The 27,664-nt window shown below is 35.5% G+C and overlaps 1 protein-coding gene and 1 non-coding gene across 2 annotated transcripts in view; both read right to left on the reverse strand.

Annotated features, from left to right (window-relative positions):
• Nucleotides 1-27,664, reverse strand: part of HTR2C (5-hydroxytryptamine receptor 2C) — a 279,985-nt gene that overhangs the window by 221,139 nt on the left and 31,182 nt on the right. The window lies entirely within an intron of this gene.
• Nucleotides 18,601-18,727, reverse strand: LOC120361958 (small nucleolar RNA SNORA35). Its single transcript, XR_005577983.1, has one exon. It is a non-coding gene; the product is annotated as a small nucleolar RNA SNORA35 (small nucleolar RNA).

Genomic DNA, 27,664 nt, shown 5'->3' on the forward strand with positions numbered 1-27,664 from the left:
CATTTCTCCTAAAAATGCAAAATTATCCAGTCGTGGTGATGCACTCCTGTAATCCCAGCTACTTGAGAGGCTGAGGCAGGAGAATTGCTTGAACCTGGAGGCAGAGGTTGCAGTGAGCTGAGATTGCACCACTGCACTCCAGCCTGGGCGACAGAGTGAGATTCCGACAAAAAACAAAAATAAAATAAAAACAGAGAAAAGACAAAAGATAACCTTTGCTCTGTGACCACAAGAATTGCAAATATTCCTATGGCCTAAATCCTTGCTGGTGTGCCCCAATTCAGAAGATACAAAGCATTCTTCAGAGAAAACTGCATTAACAGTGTTACCAGTAGGATAAACACTGTGTTTCTTTGTACTGAAAGAAAGCCTGCTGTACCATATTGTATTGGGAATCATCAAAATCAATTCACCATCAAGAAAAAAAAGGACAAAAATAAAAACTACTGTTCGTATTAACAGCCAATAGGCAAATGTACAAAATCTGCTCCCAACTCTTTTTTTTTTTTTTTTTTTTTTTGAGGCTTAGTTTCACTCTTGTTGCCCAGGCTGGAGTGCAGTGGCGCCCGTCTGGGCTCACTGCAACCTCCGCCTCCCTGGTTCAAGCGATTCTCCTGTCTCAGCCTCCTGAGTAGCTGGAATTATAGGCGTGCATCACCACACCCGCTAATTTTGTATTTTTCGTAGCATGGGGTTTCTCCATGTTAGTCAGGCTTGAACTCCTGACCTCAGGTGATCCGCCCCCCTCAGCCTTCCAAAGCACTGGGATTACAGGCCTGAGCCACTGCACTTGGCCCAAATCCTCATATCTGTATGACACTTAAATAGCATTGAAAAAATCTTAATTTGACAAATAAAAATGTGCTATTCTCCCAAGTGCTTGAAAAGTGTAGTAGACACTATAGATTTAGTACTGTAATTGTCATAATCATATGTGGAAAATACTTTAAAAAATGAAATAATTGGGGGCAAAAAGGGAGAAAATAAAGCCTGAATTTAAATGTATGCACTACTGTTCTCTTGGATCCAAGATCTGTCGACGTTAAAGTATCTGTATGTAGAATATAGTTGGCAATCAATAAATTATCACCTGCCTAAATTTTTGGTACATGTTAGTTTCCGTACTGTAACATGGGTATGTAAAGTTTATTTCAATTTATTATAGTTCTGAAAGACAGTAATTGGAACCTAAAATTAAAGACAATTTAGCCTTTATTAACATATCTGTGGTATGCACTAAAAATAAAACTTTCAAACATATGGTCAAATCAAAGATGTCTCTAAGAATATCACAAAAATCTAAACATGTTTTGAATAATTTTAATAATCTAGATTATATTACCTACCAATTTCAAATGATATTTCAATAAATTAAACTCAAAGTATTTATCTGAATTGATGTAAAAAATTTAATTAATCTATCCAGTATTTAGTTCCATAATGGTTTTAAGATATACTGCAGGTAATCTGAAAACATAAATAACATGCATAAATTCTTTTAAATTCAAGTATAAAAACTCATCTTTTGTGATGCTTAATATTCACAAATCCAATGTTCTCTTTTCCTGTTTCCCATTTCATTCACAATCATCCATCAACCTTCCTAGATTTCTTGCATTTTAACAACTTTGTAATGCTTGTTTTGGAATAATCATCCTATCTGATGATTGATAAAGATCATTCAGAAAAGGTTCATATCCTTTTTTCATAAAAATGTCTTTTTCTTATTTATTGCCCTGAACTTGCATAAACCACCACAATCTTCTGTATTTTTATCAACTTGCCTTTTGCATTCTTATACTAAGCACACAGTGCATGTATCTACTTTCAGATATGTTGCCCTTAGTTGCCCGATTCTGATTAATTATTCAAGATTCCCCTTAAACTCTCTAAATTCTTAAATTCTCCCTTTAACTTTATCCTTTATGCTTCTGGAGATCAATTTCCAACTGAGGCAGTTTGCTTCCCTAATTCTTTGTCATTTACTCATATTTGTGGTTTTTAATTTTTTTTTCTCTCCTTCTTCCACTTCCCCCACCAACTACTCCCTTCCTCTACCCAGGGAAACTGCTGTCTATGTTTCAGGCATGTTCATTACATTTTCTCATATTTGGTAATTCCTCCTGTATAGATTTATCTTTTCATACTGTATTTTTGAGGCATTTTTTTCTTTATGTTAGTCTTAATGTAGCTATTTTCTTCTATATTTTTCATTCCTATCACAACTTGATATTTATGCATCTTTTTTCTGTTATATATATATATATATATATATATATATATATATATATTAGCTTCCTCATACTTCATTCTCTCCCTTTTATAGCGGAGTGGTTTTATAGCACTCAGTAGAACAGGGATTATTGCTGCCAGTTCAAAAATGCTGTCTGCCCCCTTCCCCCAAACAATAGAGGTATGAAATGCTGCCTTTTCTTGTGTTTAGGATTGTTTTCATGTGTCTTTTCCTTCTAGTTGCCCACAATCCCTTCTTGAAAAATGTTATATTCCTTTCTTTCCACCTGCTTTTCAAAGAGAATGCACTAGGGTGGTTTTTTTAAGCCCTCATTCTCTGTTGATTCATCTTTTCACTGTATGTCTGGGCAATACCATGACATTCTCAGCCACTTACATCATGACCATGGACTAAGCATAAACATCACATACTGGGTCCTGTCGGTGGGTGGAGGGCTAGGGGAGGGATAGTGGGAGGGTGGATAGGGGAGGGTTAGCATTAGGAGAAATACCTAATGTAGATGACAAGGTGATGGATGCAGCAAAACACCATGGCACGTGTATACCTATGTAACGAAGCTGCACAATTGGCAGATGTACCCCAGAACTTAATGTATAATAAAAAATAACAATAATAATAAATAAAACTCTTGAAATAACTACCAAAAAGAAAGAAACTCAGCATTAAGAACCAAGAACTTAATTACTATGGTCTCACTTTTTGTTTATTTTAAACAGTATGATGCCACCAATTATTAATATTTTCAATTGTGAGAAAATAATTATCTCAAAATAATTGCCTCTAGCAGTACTTAGTTTATTAGCCAAGGCATGTAATTCTCAGCAGAGGCTCAGTCACCAAAACCTTCAGATGCCATAAGTAGGTGATTTGACAACCTAATAAACCACTAAAGAGGGAAGACAAATCAAATTTTCAAGAATAAGTTACTAATTTTATTTTAGTGTGAGGAGAAACAGTTAAAAGGCAACAATGCAGTAGTTCTAGTGATCCCGCTATGTGAATCTACAAGGCTCATAAACCTTATTAAATAATTTCCTGTACACTTAAAGTATGACTAACAAAAGTATAGTTACATAGAACTTCTCAGAAATATATCTTCGTTTGTTTGTTTGTTTGTTTAGATGGAGTCTCACTTACTCTGCTGCCCAGGCTGCAGTGGAGCAATCACTGCTTGCTACAACCTCCACCTCCACAGCTCAAGTGATTCTCCTGCCTCAGCCTCCCAGGTAGCTGGGATTACACGTGTGCACCACCATGCCAGGCTCATTTTGTTTGTATTTTTAGTAGATATGGGGTTTCACCATGTTGGTCAGGCTGGTCTTGAACTCCTGACCTCAAGTGACCCACCTGTCACAGCCTCCCAAAGTGCTGGGATTATAGGCATGAGCCATCCATCATGCACGGCCCCTCCCAGAAATGTATCTAATACTAAAACAAGGCAAACTCATCGTTATCTCCCAGTAGCTACATCAAATTTGAACACTCTATTTGCTTAGGCAAACACACAAGCTCCCAAACTGTTCCACTAACTGTAGTTAGAATTGGCATATATAGTGAAAAGAATGAAATGACCAAAAACACTGGCCAAAAATTTTAAATCTAAAATATGTCTTCTTTATACCTTATACAGCAATTATTTTGCAGTTGGTACTGTGAGGGTTTGTTTCTTCTCTATAAGACTAAAAACTAAGAGAAGCCTTTTGTTGTAGCAGTGAATTGCCTGAAATTGAGCCAGCCCAAGAACATGTAATTAATAACTGTCGGCCCATGCAAGTAGCTCTGTGTTCTAACTAACTTGTGCTTTGATAATTTCCTAGCAAAGTACTTTGACACTGAGAGCTTAATCCTGTTAAAACAGATTAATTTGGGTTTCGCAGAGAGGACACAAAGTCAAAGCTCAAAGATTCTTTCCCTCCCTTTTACTATCCACGTACTGCCCAGGTTAAATCATCGAATTTATCTGTGGTTTATATTTTCACTTGAAAAAAATTCCAACATATTCATAAATAATATGTGAAGGCTGATAAAACTTTACGCAATAAGAAGTTTGCATTAAAAACACTACCATATATATTAAATAAGATAAAATGAAGATTACAAAGTAATCAAGATTGCTATACCCATTTCCTTTAAGACACAAATCAATAACCTAGATTCCATGGCTCTTGCAAACAGTAAGACATACATTATGTTGGTGCAAAAAAAAAAAAAAAAAAAAAAAGGCAAAAACAGCAATTACTTTTGCACCAACCTAATATATTTTGAATGCTCTGTATTCTGCAGATTCATTTATCTAGAAACTTCACTTATATAGAATGAAACTGTGAACCCCAAAAAAGCAAAAATGATCTGATATCACAAAGTTCGCATTCAATTCACTAATAATAACATTGTTTCTCATTTTAAAAAATCATGTCTCCTATTTTCAAGTTATTTATGTAGAAAATTGATTCTATTGTGCAAAATTCGTTGTTGAATTTTTTTCTTGATTTATTCATCAATAAAATTAATATGAAAAACATTGGAAGATAATTATCAAATTATTGTTTGGTGGCAAAAGCTTATTGTTAAAAAGAAAACAATTATGTGTGTCAGCTGTAAATTGAAAATTCATAATCAGTCTAAGAAATCTTTCCACAAAAAACTAATTTGTTAAAAACTAATTTCTATAAAAACTAATGCAATCCACTGCCCTAAATTACAACAATATACATTTTTCTAAATAAACTCAGAAGCTAGAAAAATGTTATCATTCAGGTACAGCCCTACAAACAAAACAAAATCCAAGCAACAATGCTTAAGCCTAAGTAAATACATCAAAAAATGAATAAAAACATACATAAATATATTTCACTTCTTAATCTGAATATCTACTCATGTTACATATAAAATACTAACTTGTATATTCCTACAATAATTTCAAAATAAGATATTTGAGAAAGTTTTTAAACTTTCGATATGATGGTATCACATAGTATTAATTAAACACTCAAAGTTTGAATTTATAGAAATTCCCTCCTCTTAGATTGCATTTTTTTTTTTTGTATAGGGCACAGTAATAGGAATTAAGCTATGAAGACGTAGCCTTGATATTTCCAAAATTGTATAAAAATTAATGTAGTTTATTTTATTATTGCCCGAATGAAGGCCACTTCCTAATAAAATGGCATAACAAAACACCATTCATTTGACCCAGCAATCCCATTATTGGGTATATGCCCAAAGGAAAATAAATCATTCTATTATAAAGATAAATGCATGCTATGTTCACTGCAGCATTATTCACAACAGCAAAGACATGGAGTCAACCCAAATGCCCATCAGTGATAGACTGGATAAAGAAAATGTGGTACATATACACCATGGAATATTATGCAGCCACAAAAAAGAACAAGATCATATTCTTTGCAAAGGATAGATGGAGCTGGCAACAATTATCCTCAGCAAACTAACACAGGAACAGAAAACCAAACACCACATGTTCTCGCTTGTAAGTGGAACTGAACAATGAGAACATGTGGACACAGGGAGGGAAAAAACACACACTGGGGCCTTTTGCAGGGCAGTAAGGGGTGGGAGAGCATCAGGATAAAAAACTAATGCATGCTGGGGTTAATACCTAGGTAATGGGTTGATAGGTGCAACAAACCTCCATGGCACACGTTTATTTGTGTAACAAACCTGACATCCTGCACATATACCCAGGAACTTAAAATAAAATAAAATAGCATAACATCCTTTCTTAATGACATTTTTTAATTATCATCTGATGGGAAATGTAGTCATACTTCCCTGCTCTTGAGAGCAATTTGAACTTTAATGAGGAAAAAAGTAAAATGTTGAAAGTGTTGAAAGAAAATTAATTTATCCCTTGTTGATCCTATATGGTGGACTACTTGCATCTAGCTAAGTTTGGAAAGACATACACTTTTTTTAAACTTCAAAATCTAATCGAGAGAGATCCAAGATGGCTGATCACTAGCAGCTCGGGATTGTAGCTCCCAGTGAAAGCACAAAGAACGAGAGGACGTCATACCTTCACATGAATTCTTGTTGCTCACGCACCAGGAGATTTCCAGCGGAGGGGCCCCACGGGTCGCCAGTGCGACTCTTGTGACCGGCGAGGCGGTTTTGCCGGCGCCTTGGAGCGTCGGTTCTTGGTGCAGAGTCAGAAAAGCACCATCAATCTTAACACCGCTGATTTAGTCGGTGCAGTGGGTTGCTCAGATTTCGGCGCTGAGAATCAATAAGTCGGACGTCCACTCGGAAACTCAATTACAAAGACAGTAAATACAAAGACCACAGATGGATAAATTTATAACGAAGGGAAGAAAACAGCCAAGAAAGGCTGAGAATACCCAAGATCAGAACGCCTCTCCCTCAGCAGGGGATCATAGTTCCTCATCAGCAAGGGAACAAGGCTTGATGGAGAACGAGTGTGTTCCAATTACAGAAGCAGGCTTCAAAATGTGGATAATGAGAAACTTCTGTGAATTAAAAGAACTTGTTTTAAACCAATCTAAAGAAACTAAGAACTTTGAAAAAAGATTTGACGAAATGTTAACAAGAATACACAATTTAGAGAGGAATATAAGTGAATTGATGGAGCTGAAAAACACAATACGAGATCTTCGTGAAGTATGCACAAGTTTTAACAGCCGAATTGATCAAGCAGAAGAAAGGATATCAGAGGTCAAAGACCAACTCAATGAAATGAAACAAGAAGACAAGATTAGAGAAAATAGGATAAAAAGGAATGAGCCAAGTCTCCAAGAAATATGGGACTATGTGAAAAGACCTAATCTACGCTTGATAGGTGTACCTGAATGTGACGAAGAGAATGAATCCAAGCTGGAAAATATGCTTCAGGATATTATTCAGGAAAATTTTCCCAACTTAGTAAGGCAGGATAATATTCAACTCCAGGCAATACAGAGAACACCACAGAGATATTCCTCAAGAAGAGCAACTCCAAGGCACATAATCGTCAGATTCACCAGGGTTGAAATGAAGGAGAAAATACTAAGGGCAGCCAGAGAGAAAGGTCAGGTTACCCACAAAGGGAAGCCTATCAGACTTACAGCAGATCTCTCAGCAGAAACCCTACAAGCCAGAAGGGAGTGGGGACCAATATTTAATATCCTTAAAGAAAAGAACTTTCAACCCAGAATTTCACATCCAGCCAAACTAAGCTTCACAAGTGAAGGAAAAATAAAGTTTTTTTGTGAATAAGCAAGCACTCAGAGATTTCATCACCACCAAGCCTGCTTTACAAGAGCTTCTGAAAGGACCACTACACATAGAAAGGAACAAACAGTATCAGCCTTTCTAAAAAAATACCAAAAAGAGCATCAATATAATGAAGAATTTACCTCAACTAATGGGCAAAATAGCCAGCTAATATTAAATGGCAGTATTAAACTCACATATATTATTATTAATTCTAAATTTAAATTGACTAAATCCCCCAATCCAAAGACAGACAGGCAATTTGAATAAAAAACTAAAACCCATCAGTATGCTGCATCTAGACCCATCTCACATTCAAGGATACACAAAGACTCAAAACAAGGGATGCAGAAGGATTTACCAACCAAACAGAAAGTTAAAATAAATAAATAAAAAGCAGAAGTTACAATTAAGCAACAAAGATCAAAAGAAGCAAAGAAGGACATTATATAATGATAAAAGGATCAATGCAACAACAAGAAGAGCTAAAGATCCTAAATATATATGCACCCAATACAGGAATACGTAGATCAGTACCACATCATATCAACTTAGAAGTTTAAATGAAATGTTGGTTGGCTCCTTGTTTGTTATTCTCTTCCCTCATTTTCTTTTATATCTCCATTATTAAGGACAATTATAGGCATACCCATATTTAGATTACATTCTAGCCCGGGCAATAAAGCAATACCCCCATCCTCTCTCCCTCTTCCTCTTTCTCTTTCTTCCTCTTCTTTATTCTTTTTCTTATAAAAAAAAAATTAACCTTTTTTTTTTTTTTTTTTTTTTTTTGAGACAGAGTTTCGCTCTTGTTACCCAGGCTGGGAAAAAAAAAAAAAAAAAAAAAAAAATCTAATCAAATCACAAAAGAAAACCCTCACTATGAGAGCTAGTCAGAAAACCATGTTCAGTATTTCACAGAACTGGTTCTCCACTTTTAAAGGAGAACATACTAATCAAGGTCCCCACACCAGAAGAGCTTCTAACAGAGTACAGGGGTAACTGATTTCATGTTCTAAAATGTAAGGGCTAAGCAAAAGCAGAAAACAGTTTTAGTTTAGGAGAAAATGTATGAGTCTATTTGTGAATTTTATACGTCAACAGAGTCCAGTGGCATCAGCATATGCAGAAAATCTACTACCAATAGACAATTATTCAAGTTTAAGAAACAAGGAGAGGCAGGAGGATGGTGTGAGGTCAGGAGTTCGAGGTTCTAGTGAGCTGCAATTGTGCCACTACACTTTGGCATGGGTGACAGAGTGAGACACAGATGAAAGAAAGAAGAAAGAAAGAAGAAAGAAAGAAAAAAAAGGAAAGAAAAGAGAGAGAAAAAGAAAGAGTGAGAAAGAAGAGAATAGAAAGAAAATAATAGAAGAAAATCAAACACCACATGGTCTCACTCATAGGCGGGTGTTGAACAATGAGAACACATGGACACAGGGAGGGGAACACTACACACTGGGGTCCGTTGGGGGGAAATGGAGGAGGGATGGGGGGGTGGGGAGGTGGGAAGAGATAGCATGGGGAGAAATGACAGATACAGGTGAGGGGAAGGAAGGCAGCAAATCACACTGCCATGTGTGTACCTATGCAACAATCTTGTATGTTCTTCACATGTACCCCAAAACCTAAAATGCAATAAAATAAAAAATAAATAAAATAAAGAAAAGAAACAAGGAGAGACAGCACAATAAAAGAGAAGATGTTATATCACAAATGCATAAGATAGCAGTGTCTTACTTTTGAAACGAGGTCAGTAAATCTCTACTCCCAAGACTGTAAGCTACTTGAATGCATGGAATCTGCTTTAGTCTTCATTATGCTTAGCATACTGCCTGTTATTTAGTAAGTCTCCAAAGGATGTTTGTGCCATTGCATTGAATAAGAAATTCAAAATGAATGTCAGTAGTGTTAAAAACATGCCCAATTTGATACCACAAGAGCTAACCATTAAACATTTACTGTTAAGCTTCATTGTGGTATGGCATAGCTTGAAAACACTCTGTAACACACACCTTCTGTATACCATGAGATTTGAGTCTTACAAGATCAAAATGTGGATAAATTTCTGCCTGTAGTGTAGCAAATGGTAAGATGTGATTGGCAGTCTTTAATGTTCAACTTCCTAATGGCCCATCTGTGTACTTTAATCTAACTAGTGTTCCATGTCATATAAGAAGCCTCTCTGGATTATTTCTAATCAGTAATCACTCTTAATGACATCTGTGTTTCATTGTTTTCATTTAAAGTGAGTGTAAAAGCCATTTAAGCAGAGATATAGACAGTGACAAAATCCAATTCTACTTTTCATCGTACAAGGATTCGTCATCATGTATACCCCAATCTCTTCATGGTTCAAGGATTTGTTATCATGTATACGACAATTTCTTCAAATGCAAAATTTGAAAGTCATAAAGTTCTATAAAGCAATCTTATTTCCTGGCATAACCTTAACCTGCAATGTACTGCAAACTCAAGAACAGGAAGATCGTAAAATACAGTGATCATATGGTAATCTTCCTACATCTATTTATACTTTTACAAACACTTTCCAGGTAGAATTATACAAGGTTAAATACAAAGTTAAAAATCAAGAATCTCAGTCCCTTTACTACTATTTATTGTTGCCAATGGAGTATACATTTTATCACTGCAACATTATAATCTGTGAACAACACAGGGCTTAAACATTATGTTGTGTTCTTTAGAATAAATGGCCTAAGAAAAGTAGCTTGCATTTCCAAACATTTAAATTTCAAAACATTACCACTGTGCTCTACCTTGAGGAGTTTAAAATGTAACAGTTCTGCTGAACTGAGAGAGTCCTCAATGCATTGATTGCAACCAGCTGGTCCATCTTCTACCCCAATGAAATCAATCATGGTAACAGTTGCCACTATAGCCTCCTCCCTGTATTTTCCAATCATGGAAGAGAACATGTGAGCACCTGCCTCCTAGGTTTTAGATTGAAAATACTACCCGAGCGCCGGGCGCGGTGGCTCAAGCCTGTAATCCCAGCACTTTGGGAGGCCGAGGCGGGTGGATCACAAGGTCGAGAGATCGAGACCATCCTGGTCAACATGGTGAAACCCCGTCTCTACTAAAAATACAAAAAATTAGCTGGGCATGGTGGCACATGCCTGTAATCCCAGCTACTTAGGAGGCTGAGGCAGGAGAATTGCCTGAACCCAGGAGGCGGAGGTTGCAGTGAGCCGAGATCGCGCCATTGCACTCCAGCCTGGGTAACAAGAGCGAGACTCCGTCTCAAAAAAAAAAAAAAAAGAAAAAAGAAAATACTACCCGAACACACCAGGATTCTTTATACTATGGCAGAGTACAATTTTCTGAAAAAGGCCAAGAGTCTCCTAATAAGCATGTCTATACATTGATCATGACTTTTTTTTTTAAAAAAAAAACAAATTCTTCTAAGAATTTTTAAATAGAATTTAGCAATATTTTCAATTTACTCATCAATAAATGGCATTTGAAATATTTATTTCACATTGTTTTGTCACATAAATAGAGAATTTTAAAATTGGATCAAAATATTTATAGAACTACTTTTTGTAACAAATGAAGCCATTATTTTTCTTTTAATAGCAAAAAATGTGCCAAGTAAAATATTCATTTATGAAACTGCTCAAGCAAAGGCAAAATCAGAAATATTAGAGATTATTAAGGCTATTCATTCTTCTTGCAGAATATTACCAAAACAGTTGACAAAGTATTTCATAATGGTCAAAAACATATTACAAATATTCACTTTAAGAAGGTTTAAAGTTGTACGAGGATTCCACTTACAACATATTTGATCTATATGCTTACTAACTTAAAGATCTTGGTTCTATAACATCTCAGGCCTGTGCATTTCAAAGAGGGACAGGGACAGATGTTGTTAAATTCCTTTTTGAAGATATTAAAACTGATACACTTTTATAAAATTACAAATTTCTACATTATATTGAACTCTCAAGTTATTTTGTTGCTTGCTCTCAATTTGTTTTTACTACATTGTTTGGGGCATGAGTAGGTTTTCACTAGCTTATCTGAGAGGAAATTCCCTGTTTCTCAAATTCTTTAAGTTTGTTTGGAAAAATCAGTGAAGCATGCTTTTTAACCTGAATCATTTCTTTCTACATTAAACAAAGTTACCTATAGCTCTATTACAGAGCCCAATCAGTTACCCTGAACCACAATGGGTGCAGATCTATCTTCTTATTCTTTCTGTCCCAGAAAAGTTTCATAGTTCATCAGGAAAAAAAAGAGATATCCACCATCCTGTAGGTCTCAATTTAGCTTCCTTTCTTTTAGTTTTTACACGCACTCTCTTTTAGCCATTTTTTTTTTCAGTTGCAAAAACTGAAGCCTTCCCATTGCCTGTTTAAAACCCAGTTTGCATTGTTCAATGTCAAGGCTTTTCAGGTTTTCTAAGACTGGTTATTCACTCTGCATGTCAGTGTGAGTTTGCATTTTATTTTTCCTTCCTGCACCTGACCCTTTACCACGGCTCTGTAAGGTGTCAGCAATCTCTAAAAGTTCTGGGACGAGGCACAGAATTTGGATCATGCTCTTATTTTCCCACAACGGTGATTAAATACAAACACATACAGACACACGTACACAATGAGTAGAGGTTTAAGTCGTGTTTGCTTCTAGACCCTGAAATAATCAAGCACATTTTTAAAATAAATAATCTGCTTTCAAAATCGGTCTTTATTTTACACATACACTTAGATATGTCTGCAGTTTAATATTTCAGCACATTGTCAAGCAATTACATATGCTTTTTGCTTTTCCTCTTCCTACTTCTCCCTGTTTAGTAAAAAGTTTTCAACATTTTAAGTGCTTTATAGATTGAGGTCGTAGAATATACTATGACTGGCAGAATGAAACAAACACTGATTTGTATTTCTCGTGCAGTGTGTCTGAAAAGACAGATTCCCAATCATTTGCTTACAACCCTATTTCTAGCTTCTATCAGTTAGTTTTCAGTCGTTCATATCTTGGATTTAACACTTTTAATAGTTGCCTTGGTATATTTACAGATTTAAACCAACAGGACTATGTATTTCTGAAGAAAAAAAAAAAACACTGAAAGTTAAAAAATATCAGTGGGTGGAAAGCAATGTGGAAAGCTGGTAGAAATTTCTTGACACTTAAAATTCACTTATTTTTTAAAAATTAGTAAAAGAGAGTAAGAATATTTTCCTGAAAACACTTCAGTCTCTCTGCCAATGCCAAACCACACCAAAAGTGAGAGGAAATCCCTGGTAGCAAGGTTTACAAGGTATTCCGTGTGTAAAAGTGCAATCTAGAGAAAATAAATACCCTCACAATTATTTGCTTTCCTTGTAGCTCATGTATGCTCAAACACTTATTATAACTCCAATTTTTTCTTACTTCTAGCTTTCATTCAACTTGTCTTGATAAGGTCTTGAATTCTCTCCATTTAATTCCCTACTGCTAGCTTCATGACCACAAGTATCAACGTGAAAAGCATGCATTAGTCAGAGGTAGCCAGAGTTAGACTCCACCTGGATTTAACTATGTCCTGGCACACACACACACAAGATCTGTCTCTGATTTCTGACAGGTGACAAAGATAAAAGAATTAAGTATCAACTTAAACATGGTCTGCATTTGATCTTGTATGTTGCACCTACTACATATTAAGAATGCTCCAGATTTAATTGTGGATAAGCATATAACACTTTCATCATGCCACAATTTTCAAGAACAAAATAAATATTTATTTGACAAGTAAAAATCATTTTCTTTTGCTCATCAGATTCCTTTTAGGCTAGGTCTGTCCTCATCTAGTTAGTGGAGGGCATCATCAGTGTGCGTTATCAAAAGTGATGTATGATCCATAATAATGTTTTAGGGTCACTTTTTCAACTCCCTCCCAAATAGGAAAGCCTGCACTCGGAAGTGGGCCTGCAGCCTTGAATCAGCTGGATTCACAGAATACATCTCAGCTTCCTTGAGTTGCTAGAGGTCCCTGCTGTTTAGTGCCAGTAACTCTACTCCAGAGAGCCTGATCTTTCCTGTTAGGTAATTAGCACTCGAATAATAGCAAGATTCTTTAGTTTGGGAAGGTAGAGCAAATGTGAAACTGGTTTCATTTGTGAGAAGGGAAAAAAAAAAAAAAAAAAAAAAAAACAAACCCAAAAACAAACAACACTGCATAGTATTCATGCTTCCTAACTGAGTTGGCTGCAGCCTCAGTTACCTGTTAACATAACAGTTATTTTCACCATCTGAAAATACACAAAGCCAACTTCTCCTGGCAAAGTCCCCTACCACTGTCATAGGGAATGAAAATATGGTTCTAATCCAATTAGGAAACAAAGGGTACTTGCAAGGAAAAATTTCAATTCAATTTAATGCAGCAAATATTTGTTGGCTTAAAATCATGTACCTACAAGAAATGTTTTTCTTTGACAGAGAAGCACAAGATTCCAAATTCGCCACAACTATATCATTGGAGATAATTGTGACAAAAGTAACTACCATAAAAATTAAAGCAGGAAAATAACTTGAAGAAAGATCATTTACATAGTCCTTAGTGGAGTGCCTTGCAAAAAGTAATCTCATCATAAAAACACTGATGAATGGCTGAATCCAATTCAATCCCTCATTTTACAAATCAAAAAACTAAAGTCAAAGGGAAGAAGTAATTTACTCAATGATATAAAGTTAGCCAGTGGAAAAGAAGAACAAGAGACCAGAATTTCTGAGTCCTTACCTATTATTCTTATTAACATGCTCTTCTTTATATTAAGTCGTTTCCACTGTTGATTGATCAGCTGTAAACCATATTCATCTTCATCCCTGTAACTATGTGACCTCATGCCCACAATGTCCTTTAGTAAAGCAACTCCATTAAATTAGCCTTAAGCACTCTAATCCATAACCTTATACCTCTTCACTGAATTTTCACAGTGCTTACTGGCTATACCGAAAATTGAATTTTTTAATAAAAAAACACACTTAAGAATTTTATGTATATATCTTGTGTCATTAATAAGTTTTGGGTGCTTCTTCAGATAAGCGGCATTTGTATTTATATATATATATCAGCATGTAACACTCAGAGTTACCCGAGTCCATAAAAATGACTATATAATTTAACATCTAGATTGGCCACTTTTGAGAGTTAGAGATTATAATTAATACATGTGCAATAAGCATAAACTGTGACTGTTCTAGGAAAAGTAGAATGTATAGTCACCCTAATCTTTGTTGACTTATTCAACATTTGTTAAATTAGAATCAATCATTGCTGATTGTAAAATTATCCAACTATTGGATACTGTTTACAATTTATAGATTACACTAAATGAAATTATTTCTTAGGTAGTAATCACTGAAAAATCACGATAAGTTGCAGAATTCTATTTAGTTACTGACTTTTTTTTTTTTTTAAGATGGGATCTCACTGTTTCACCCAGGATGGAATGCAGTGAGATGATCTCGGCTCATTGCAGTCTCTGTCTCCTCGGGCCCAAGGGATCCTCCCATCTCAGCCTCCCTAGTAGTGGGACCACAGGCAAGTGCCACCACTCCCTTCTAATTTTTTTTTTTATTTTTGGTAGAGACAAGGTTTTGCCATATTGCCCAGGCTGGTCTCAAACTCCTTAGCTCAAGTGATCCATCCACCTCAGCCTCCTGAAGTGCTAGGATTATAGGTGTGAGCCAACACACCTGGCCACAATATACAGACTACATTGAATGAAATTATTTCTAAAGTAGTAATCACTGAAAAATCATAATAAGTTGCAGAATTCTATTTACGGAATTCTTATATGTGAATGTAATTTGTTTAAACGTTATTAATAGTTCTGCAAATATTCATTTATTGCCTTCCTTTTTAAAGCTGTAAGGATAAAGTTAAATGAAAAATCGTTGTTGGTCTAGTTTTAATCATTTTAATATTGAAAATATGATGGATAGCAAAAATATTAGCCTTGCCTCTAATTCCTTCCTGATGGTAAAATATGAAGTATGATGGCTTTCTACATGGGGTGAAGGAGGCATGTTGTTAGAACCTGTAGATATAAAGCTCCACATTTGTAATTTAAAAATAGAATTAAATTTGAACACTCTCTTCAAAAGTATGAAGACACACATGAAGATTTTTTTATTTCTATTGAGATAAGTAATGGAGGAATTAGTAAGGGGAACAAGTACCTTCTATGATAGATTCATATACAATTAATCAACTAATAAATTTATAGAACTAGTGACTAATTGCTACAATTGTATAGCATTTACCTACCATCATACTCTCTCTCTCTCTCTCTCTATATATATATATATATATATATGTATGTATATACACATACATGTATATTTAACATACTTTTTTATTACCTTTCCAAAATGGAAGATTACTAGGTGTTTAAAACAATAGTTTTATCTGCTTGGAATACATACACACACACCCACACACACATATATAAATGTGTATATATATGTACATATACATACATATGTGTGTGTGTATATATATGGAGAGAATGATGCTTTTGAACATATTAACTTAATAAAATATATCTTTACATTGATTCTGTTAAGAAATAATCAGTTTTGATACAATTTTCATGATATCAAAATAATATGTATTTTTATGTTCAGATACTTAACAAATGTTCAGACATCCCAGACAGAATAGCCCATAGATTCAATTTATTAATACTGCTAATTAGAGGTTTAATGATAAAAATACCCTGCAGCAGAATGAATTAGAAGCATTTGAACAATGGCGGTTACACCATCTGCTCCAGATAGAAATTTATTATCTTGACAGTAACAAAGAACAAATAGGCAGTGAAGACACATCAAGCTGGAGAGAGGGTAAACTCAACAAGGAAAGAAGCATTTTTTAGACAAATTGCTTTTCCTGTTGAATACTACATTATATCCTAAATAATACTTCATTCAACTACAGGCAGATGTTTATGTCAAAGAGAATTCATAGTCTTTCTCACAAAAAGTGCTTTATTTTACTAGAAAATCTAAATAATCATACTTTTCCATCCTCAAAGTTCCAAATAAAATTAAAGTACACTAGCAGGAGAAAGAAGCAAAAATAATAACAAGGGAAACAAAATAGCATGCTTCCTTTAGAAAACGTTCTGAGAAAAAGACATTATGCTGACAGATTCTCACCTACCCACATGGACCTCTAAGATGAACCCCAAGACTATATTAGTTTAAGAAATTAAGTTTTAAAAATCTATTTAAAAGACTTCCTTCTCACATCTTGTTATCATTGGGATATTTGTGTGTATGGGTAAGTGATGAAGGTATATTAAAATAGAACTCATTCTGTATTAAAATAATAAAGAGAAAATAAAACTCTATCATTATAGACATTCATTTGCAAGGTTATTAGATCACGTGAACACTCTACCTTGACATGTTTCTGTGAAAGAAGGTATTTATTTTTATTTCAAAAGGAGGCCAGTCTCTGAATCATCAAGGCAAGAATGTGGGTTATATGGAATGGGAGCAGAAGATTGGCCCATGCCTTTATGGGCCACATTCTTGATGTTCATATTCCTTTTATTCTTGGTTCAATAGCATTGATAAAGATTATAGTGGAAAGAATTATAAGAATTATGTTCATATTCCTTTTATTCTTGGTTCAATAGCATTGATAAAGATTATAGTGGAAAGAATTATAATTTTTAAAATATATACGGAAATATGGTAAGGAGAAGTCATTATATTTATCCTTGCCAAATGTCAGGAAAGATGTGTCATTTTTTTTACTGGGTTTTATATATCAATCAACAAGTGTTTATTAAATTATGTGTTTTTTAATTGATACATTTTTGTCTTAATTGTCTGAAAATAGTAAAACTGTAAATGAAATGCAAATTGTGTATATTCTTTTGCTATCTTGACCTAATGATCAGAACGTAAATGTGACGTTGGCTTAATGAGGGTCATGTCTTTTCTGTGAGAGGATCCCCTAAATATATTTACCATCCATAATTTTAACACAAGAATAGTATAAGTTTAGGTCTTCCTTCAAATTAATTATTTTTCACTTAATGTATCATGGATTCATCTGTCACAAACTAATCTTTTCTAAATTTTTAATGAGTTTCAGTCTGTATTTTATCATGTAAAACAGTGCCTTGTTTTATATGGTGCTAAAACTATGACATTCAATCTTCTAAAGCTTTCCTCCAGTTTTGGTTACAAAAATTGATGGCTGACTACATAGATAACTTACATTAATTTATCTAGCAGTAGTTATTTATTTAGCCTCTACCTTATGAAAGGCACTGGGATAGATGTTGCAATAGTTATTTATTTACCCTCTACCTTATGAAAGGCACAGGGTCTATCTTCTCATAAATCTCTAAGATTTATGAGAAGATAGACCCTGCTTTTGAAGTTTACCAATTAGCTAATAAGCTAACAAGGTGAATGAACAGAATAAATGAGAAATTGATCATTGTCAAATTATGTGGTAGAGAGAGAGATTAGTGAGGACTTGAGTATTTGAAGGTATCATGATGGAAAAAAAGGGTGCCAGGAATGAGTCTTGAATATAGTTCTAACTTGTAAGAAAGAACTGGAAAGGGAATTCTATCTCAGCACTAGGTCTAAACTGATTGCTTACATACAGAGAATGAAGAGGCTGGGGAAGCCTAGCTTGTCAGGAAGCTAGTAGACATGTGGGGCAAATACATGGGCGCCATCATCTGCAAGATAATTATAATCTCATTTTCATCACATTAAAAGGAGAAAACCACTTATCTCTCTGTCTTACTAACACTTAATGAGCAAATTGCCCAGAAATTTAAATGGATTTAGCTTGTCATGTAATCATCATGACAATCTTAGATCATTCCAGTAAACTCAACCTTATTTTATGGACTAGGGCACTGAGTCTAGGAGGGGTTAATGTAAATCGCTAAAAGCTTCACAGCTAGTAATGATGATGCTAATGTAATAGTTGGATAATATTTACTGAATATCTTCTATTAACCTGTTATGGACATAGTCACATTTTCTGGTAATAGCAGTTACTGAGCTGCCTGGATCTGTCTCTCCACTCTCTCACTTAGTTTTAGGCAGGTCATAGGACCCAGAAGATATGTACCCAGCTGCATGCAGGAGTAGTCCACGGTGTGACGCTCCCAGCTTGAGAAGGATTTGCTTTTGCACCGCTTGATGCCCAGTTGGTCAAGGTGGAGCCCAATGGGTCACTTGGCAGTGCTGTAGACAGCAGAGCTGGGGTTGGAGCCCCATGCTCTATGTAGAAGAACAAGCATAAGGAAGGGAGTGGGTAGATGACCAGAGACATCTCAGAACCCATTGCTTCATTCACTCAACATGGTGACTGCCAACACAGGTCAACTTTCAGTGAAGAAAATGTGAGTTTAGAATCAGGAAGATCTGGGTTCAGAATCCCAGCACTGTCACTGACTAGCTGTGGGACTTTGGTAAACTCACTCAAGCTCCTGTAGCCTCTGTTTTCACATATATTAAATGGAATCAGTAATAACTACTTCATTGGCTGCTGTGAGAATTGCAAAGAGTCTAGTAGTCTAGTACACAGCCTGACATTAGTTGTTAAATATTTAATAATTAATAGCTATTGTCATAACTAAACATCTCCATACTCACCAATACCTATTCATATTTTTTTTTCAAATTATCATTTGTGGGGATCTGGTAAAAAAATTTTAGAAATTTTTTCAGTTAATAATTCTACAATTTTCTATTCTTCTTATAATTTCCCCTTACAAAAGAAAAGTTGCTTTAGATCCAATTATTTTACATTGGCATATATGTTGAATGACTATTTAAAATTGACTAATATTTCCTGACAAAAAATTTGTAGATCACTATCCTTGAATTTTTGAAGGACAATGACATATCCTTCCAGTGCCTCTGGAAGGAACTTACATTCTCCCAAATGTAAAAAACAGAAAACTATCAAATTGATGCACCTATTATTTTTTCTCTTGATTATGACTGAAAATCTGCCACCTCAAGCAAACATTGGCAAATAATCATTACCTTTTTCTTCACTTTTTGCTTCATTAAGTCAGCAAACATTCATAGATAAAATTTTAGGAACCAAGCACACTCTAAATTAATAGTGTTCCCACCAAAACAAGTGCCTTTCCCTATACCCCCTTGACTTTTGTTCTAACCTGGTATGCTGCCTTACCAAATGATGCTGGTTAGGTGCTCAGCCATCCTTGAATTCTAGAAATCGTCTGGCCTCTAGAGCACAAAACTGGATTAATTATAACCCTTGGTGTATGAATCACCATTGTCATCTCCACTCGTGGCTCTATTGATATAATTAATTAAGGCCGGGCGCGGTGGCTCAAGCCTGTAATCCCAGCACTTTGGGAGGCCGAGGCGGGTAGATCACGAGGTCAAGAGATCGAGACCATCCTGGTCAACATGGTGAAACCCCGTCTCTACTAAAAACACAAAAAATTAGCTGGGCATGGTGGCGTGTGCCTGTAATCTCAGCTACTCAGGAGGCTGAGGCAGGAGAATTGCCTGAACCCAGGAGGCGGAGGTTGTGGTGAGCCGAGATCGCGCCATTGCACTCCAGCCTGGGTAACAAGAGTGAAACTCCGTCTCAAAAAAAAAAAAAAAAAAAAAAAAAAGATATAATTAATTAATTACATATTAAACCAAAACCTTGTATACATATTGTGAATATTCACTTTTAAGAGATAATGCAATTTTTTCCAAGTAATTTTACAAATTTATATTTCTGCTAGCAATGTGTAAGTGATCCAGTTGGTTCATGTTCCCACAAATTCTTGGTTCTTTCAAATTTTTAAAATTTTGTCAATACAGTAGGTATAAAACATTCCATTACTTTCTTGCCTGTCCTCCCTGTATGAGGAAGTTTCAACTCCAAAGTTGAGGTCTGGAACTTTTCTCAGACTTTCAAAGTAGAATGGAATCAAATACCAGAAACTTCTCTGCAAAATGAGAACTACAAACGATATCTTAGTCTCTTATTGGCTAATGGCTTTTGAAAAATGAAGACGAAGAAAACAATTTAAAATTAAGCATTACCCACTTTAGGAATAGGGGAAAAAGTATACTCCAGATATTAACGTGCACAGGCTTTTCTGTGACTCATAAAAGGACATATTTTCTTGCCTAAAATTCTAGAATAATAGAAAATTGAGGGGAAAGATATGAATTCACCCATGTTTCTGTTTTTCCAATGGAGAATCATTTCCAAACTGTTGGGTAACCAGAGTATAGATACTCTCTTAAATATGCAGATTATTTCACAGATTTAAATATAAAAAGATGAAAAATAACCTGTGACTAATTGTTTATTAATTGTGGGTTTTAATAGTTTACATTGGACAATTCACTTATGAAGTTGTGGTTACATCTAATTCATCATTCTGAAAAATACATGTTCATTATTCCACAATTTTGAAAAGCAGTTGTAGCACCCAAAATAATTGTTTTGTATGTAAGTATGACCAATAGCCTTAATCCTAAATTTTTATATTGCTCTCAATGTACATACACATCAAAATGCAACTTTGTAGTAGACATAATTCACCTACAAGAAATTCAGCCAAAGTTTTTACTCTATTGGTGACTGCTATTCTATTCCTACCTTTGGTGATGTACTACTGTTCTAATTATGCCTAACCTTATCTCAATAAAATTATGTACTTGCCAACTACTAGTTGCAACAAATACTGTTAATTTTTTTTTGTTTATTTGGAGGACTGAAATTTAAGAGGAGCATGTCTAAACAAACAACAGTTCCTTAATATAAGGCTATCAGCCAGGCACAGTGGCTCACGCCTCTAATCCCAGCACGTTAAGAGGCTCAGGTGGGCAGATCACCTGAGGTCAGGTTTAGAGACAAGTCTGGACAATATGGCAAAGCCCTGTCTCTACTAAAAATTAAAAAAAAAAAAAATTAGCCTGGCGTAGTGGCACGTGCCTGTAGTCCCAGCTACTCAGGAGTCTGAGGCATGAGAATCACTTGAACCAGGAGGCAGAGGTTGCTGTGAGCCAAGATTCTACCACTGCATTCCAGCCTGGGTGACAGAGCGAGACTCCATCTCAATTAAAAATATATATACAGATATCTAGATAGGCAGATAAACATAAAAGACTCCTGCCTTTGTTAGACATAAAATAAATACTGTTTGAATACTGCTTTTAAAAAAGAGAGTAAATTCACATTATTTAAACACTTACATCAAATTTTAGATATATCAAATGTTAGAGAAATATTTCTGCTGAAAAGTTTACTAGCCACATAAAATCTCGATATTATAGCTCATGTCTGATTGACTCAGACTAGTCAACTAAAATTGTTTTCAGGATTCATTAGGCATTCCAGTTTTGACTTTCATTCTTAAAGGCTTGAGGTGAGCTAGTGGGCACGACACTGTTTAGAAAGCAGATTTGTACGCTTTACTTTCCAATTCTGTGATCTAATGATAAATTACTCTATTATTGTCAACACAGATCTTTTTTTCTCCAGATAACTATTCGACAGAAAACCAAAATGTCTGTTTTTTGGTTGCTTTTACTGTACCCTTGTCAAAAAATTTCTTGATCAAACAACAAATATTTATGGAGCACCTACCATGTACAAGGGCCTGCATGGGGCATAAAAAGAAGACTATGCAATGAGATGAAAGAGATAATGATGGAAAATGGTTATATAAGTCATCCCAGTTGATAAGTGCACTTCCTTAAGGATCTTCTGTTGAAATGCAGGCATCATTAATTCCTCACCACTTTGTATATGTATAAACCTTATTTCTTAGAGCACACTGTTTTTTTTCTTTATCTTATGTTAATTAATCTTATCTCACCAATAAGATTTAAAATGAAGATCACAGATCTTGGCCAATACTTTTCTGCAACCCCGGTAATTCCTGGCATATTGCTTATCACATAATAGTTCTCCATAATTACCTTAGTTAATCTAATATTTAAGAATATATTTTCCAGATATCTTAGTCCACTCATTCTTCGTTATAACCTTCATAGCACAAGCAGAAGAAGGAAAAAAAGAAGAAATTCATTTATCAACATCAACTACTTATTCTGAACTTTTCTATCAGTCAGATGTTTACAGCTAATTATGTGAACACTTATAAATAATTTAGGGCAATGAGCAACATCCTTTCCTTGTGACAGGAGTATTTTGACATGTTCATCACAGTGTTTTGCCTTTTTAAAACTAGGGTACATCCTTTTGGGTTCTAATGCACACTTAATGCATTACCTATTAATATGAAGAGTCAAAAATCATAATCTTGGATTTATGTAATTTTCCCAAAATATAAACTTAGAACTTTATGTTCTCTGGGCCATGATATCATAATGTTTAATGAAGTCAGAGACACTGGATCGGTACTCTGCCAACTACTAGTACTCAAATTGCCTCTGACCTTCCACTGAAGGCTTTAAAGAGCCTTGCTATCCTTCTCTTCCTCTAATCAAGTGAACATCTCTTTTCACAACTATAACTCTACCATAAGGAATTTAAATCAGTGAATCATGGAACATGAATAAAAATTATTTTTAAATGACAGAATTCAATGAATTCAGTAGAAACTGGATACAAATCATATGAATTTTATTTGCTTTAGTGCCCCCTTTGGGAACATAAATCAATTCCCTAAAACTATGAATATTGAGAAAAGATGAACTCAAGTCAACTTTTCCTAAAAGGTTGTCTAGATAGTAGGTAGAACATTAAATAGATCATCAGGGGTGTGTGTGTGTGTGTGTGTGTGTGTGTGTGTGTGTGTGTGTATTATTGCACTTTAGGTTCTGGAGTATATGTGAAGAACATGCAGGATTGTTGCATAGGTACATACATGGCAGTGTGGTTTGCTGCCTCCATCCCCATCACCTGTATTTGGTATTTCTCCCCATTGTCAGTTTTTAAAAGTTGTGACTTGGAAAAGCTTTCACCACACTGGAATCCTAAGCTCCTGAAAACATGGCATGACTCTGTCTGTAGCCACCTGGTGGCAGGGGATGTTTGTTATAGGTGTAATAATTAGCACAATACCACAGCATCAAAACTATGAGACAAAGATGAGAGTTCCAGTCCCATATTTCTTTCTCTTTCTTTCTTTCTTTCTTTTTTTTTTTTTTTTTTTTTTTGTGCATGACAGAGTCTCACTCTGTTGTCCAGGATAGAGTATAGTGGCCCAATCACAACCCACTGCAGCCTCAACCTCCTGGGTTCAAGCAATCCTTCCACTGCCGCCACCTGAGTAGTTGGTACTATAGACATGTGCTACCATGTGTGGCTAATTCTTTAGTTTTTATTTTTTTGCAGAGATGGAGTTTTGCAGTGTTGCCTAGGCTGGCCAGTCCCATGTTTCTAAGCACTTAATAGAAGTTTCTCTTTGGAAGAGCTACTGTAAATATCAAAACCATCAAATCAGCATCTGCCTCTTACCATCTCCTTGGTTATCTCATTTTTGGTTCGAACGCACACTTAATGCATTGCCTATTAATATGAAGAATCAAAAATAATGATCTTGGATTTAACCATCTCCTTGGTTATCTCATTTTTGGTTCGGACGCACACTTAATGCATTGCCTATTAATATGAAGAATCAAAAATAATGATTTTGGATTTATATAACTTTCCCCCAAAGTAAACTTAGAACTTTATGTTCTCTGGTGCATGATATAATAACATTTAATGAAGATAGAGCTGCTGAATGTTGCTGTCACCTTACCTATTCCAGCTGATCTCCTTTTACTGAGTATAACCCAGTAAGGCCACAGACCATCAGCCCTGCCTCATTCAACACTCATTGGTTTCCAAGCTTTTCATGAAGCTCCCCTACTCCGACACATGCTTTGAGATACTCTTTCTCTTTCCCACTCCAAATTCTAAATTCGATTCTGTCTTCAGTGTTGAGCTCAAAAGCCACTTCTCACTTTCTATCTTAATACATTTGTGTTGTTATAAAGGAATATCTAAGGCTCAGTGATTTATTTTAAAAAGAAGTTTATTTGGCTTACCATTCTGCAGGCTGTATAAGAAGTGTGGTGCCAGCATCTGTATCTGGTGAGGGTCTCAGGCTGCTTCCACTCATGTACTCATGGTGAAAGGTGAACGGGTATGTGTTAGGTACTTAATATTACTAGATTGACACAATAGCAAACCTATAGGACTCAGGGGACCATAAATAACTCACTTAAGCCCCTACGCCTCATGTGTTAAGTATAGGTAATAATAACTACGGTCACTGGAATGTTGTGAAAATTAAAGGAAATAGTCTGCACACTTTCCACTAGTGCCTGGCATGGAGGAGATGCTCAATACATGATAATTTATAACTATATTTAACATCTCTCTTGTTTGATGGGAAATCTGATCACAGGTCCTTTGAATATTCAAAAAACCTAGTAAGCTTACTATGTCTATATTTGCTATCCTTTCTAACTCACATTAATAAAACCGTACTGCCTTTCCTCTTGTGGTTAGCCAGTATTTAAAAATTATCTGAAATGCTGCGACCAAAACTTGTAGGTAATTGTTTCTGATTTGAACAAAGCCAGAGACAAATCTTTCCTGTACATATGGAAGATTAATTAGCATTCCCTTATTGAGGAAAAGCAGAAATTCTCCCTTTGCTCTGCTGCCCATTTTTACTTGGGGTTATAAGTAAGTCATATCTACTGGCAGATGTATTGGCTATTTTGGAAAGAATCTGGATAAATAAAGTAGGCTGCCAAGCCTGTCTTTCCTCATCTGTTAAATGGTAGTAAAAAATCAGCATTTATTGGATTATGAGATTTGTTTTAAATCATGCTTTTTTATAGTAGGTTCTTAGCAAATCTTAATCCCAGTATTCCAGTGAAACACCTCCAAAACAACTGAACAGCATCCTGTGGGGAAATGGGTGAGAGCGAGATGGGAAATAGAAAAATAATTGGAAGAAGAGAGTTTCCAAAAGCCAGTGCTTTTTGTTAATTTTATACTTGATATCCCATTTTTCATAATTTCCAGCTCTGGTGATTTTTTGTAATATTTCATTATCTAACTTCACTGCCACCTCCAGAGAACTAAGAGAAACATCTTTTATAAAACCCATATGCTTATTTTACCTCTCAGCATGTATGCCTACTCTGCAACTTATCAGCAATGTCAGTCAGACACTGAGGCATCTGGGGAGACCATTTTTCAAATCTTCAATCCTCAGTTCTTAGCTTCCCTTTTTAATCTGCTGTGTGCTCTGTAGCAATGGAAAAATGGCTTGATAAGTTTGTTCTGCCTGGCTATATGACACATATTTCCCATTTCATCAGTGAATTTGCAAGCCCTAATCATTTATATAACTACTTCCACAAAGCTTTCATTTGAGAGCATTTTGTAGTCACTTTCAAAGAGTCTTGACCTTTCAAGTGCAGTTTTTCCTGGTTTCCTCAGTCATGTCTATTCTTTCTCCCTCCCAGTAGTCCAGTCCTCTCTTGACTTGAAGTTCCAAAAGGTAGAACGTAATAGCATTCCCCACTGCTCATTCTGCATGCTCACCTGACACCATTACTCATTAACGTTTAAAACCATTTAGAAATGCATTTAAGGGACCCCCATTTCATTGAGCCTTCTCAGCTTAGAAGGGCTTGTTCTTCTCTGGCCACAATCCAATGCCTTCACTTCGAAGAACATACTAATGCTGTTGCTGGCTTATATTTTTGTCTTACACTTTCTCCTACTTGTCTGTACATAAAAAGCCTTCCTTCTTCACATCGTAGCTCAACTGTAGTCCTTGCTTCAAAGCCTATTCTGTCACACTCTACCTCCCCTCCAGCCTCTACAGCAGTTATCCATTGGCATCTTATGCCATAGCAGGGTGGTTGGCAAACAACAAACTGCTTTTGTATGGCCTACAAGCTAAGAATGATGTATATGTTTTTATACAGTTGAGAAAAATATCAAAAGATAAATAATATATCATGATACAGGAAAATTGTAGGAAATTCAAATTTCAGTGTTCATAAAATTTCATTGGAACCCAGCCCCACTCATTTGCTCACATGTTGTCTGTGGCTGACTTCAAGCTACAATGGCAGAACTGAGGGGTTATGACAGAACCCACATAGTTCCTATATCCAAAATATTTACCAGCTAGCTCTTTCCAAAAGTTTCTCATCCCCTGATTCATTATCCTGTGACTCCAAGTGTAGTGTTTGGATATTTGGGAGCTCGTTAAAAATGCAGAATCTCAGGCTGGACACCATGGCTCATGCCTGTAGTTCCAGCACTTTGGGAAACTCAGATGGGTGGATCACTTGAGGTCAGGAGTTTGAGAAGAGCCTAGCCAACATGGTGAGAACTCGTCTCTACTAAAAATACAAAAATTAGTTGGGCATGGTGGTTCATGCCTATAGTCCTAGCGACTTGGGAGGTTGAGGCAGGAGAATCACCTGAATCTCGGAGGCAGAGGTTGCAATGAGGCCAAGATCGTGCCACTGCACTCCAACCTGGGCAACAGAGCAAGACTCTTCTGCCAAAAAAAAAAAAAAAGAAAGAAAAAATCCACAACTCAGGTTCCTCCCCAGACCAGCTGTACTAGTCTAGCATTCATTATGCTGTCTTAAAATCGTCAATCTTTAAGCAGATGAAAAAATGAAAACAGACCAGGATAATAAAATGTACGAGTTATGGTAGATATGTAGAATTTAAGGCAAACTTGGGTCATTGCAAAATAGCCAAGTGCAATTCTGTGTAATACATATAAAGTATAATGTAATATTAAAGCAGAAATAGGAAAGCTTAGCCGGGAGAATATATAAACTAAGAATTATATCACTGAACAAGGTATTCATTTACTAACATCATATTTTAATTATATTCATATATATTCAATATATATATTTCGTATATATTCCATATAGTCATATATTCAGGCAATATATTCATACTATATTACATTTAGGTATACACACACACACACACACACACACACACATATAGTGTGAAATGTAAGCCCTATTAGCAATAATCTTAAAACTTTAAAAATTATGGTATAACTCGTTTGACAGACATTTGAGTTTTCTCATTTAATAAAGCATAGCAGTAATATGATTTGATGATCTGATATTGCAAAATTGAACATGAACCTCTTGCTACTTGAAACAGGGCAAGAGAAA

Source organism: Saimiri boliviensis, chromosome X, assembly GCF_048565385.1.
Source record: "Saimiri boliviensis isolate mSaiBol1 chromosome X, mSaiBol1.pri, whole genome shotgun sequence".
In the NCBI taxonomy this organism is placed as follows: domain Eukaryota; kingdom Metazoa; phylum Chordata; class Mammalia; order Primates; family Cebidae; genus Saimiri; species Saimiri boliviensis.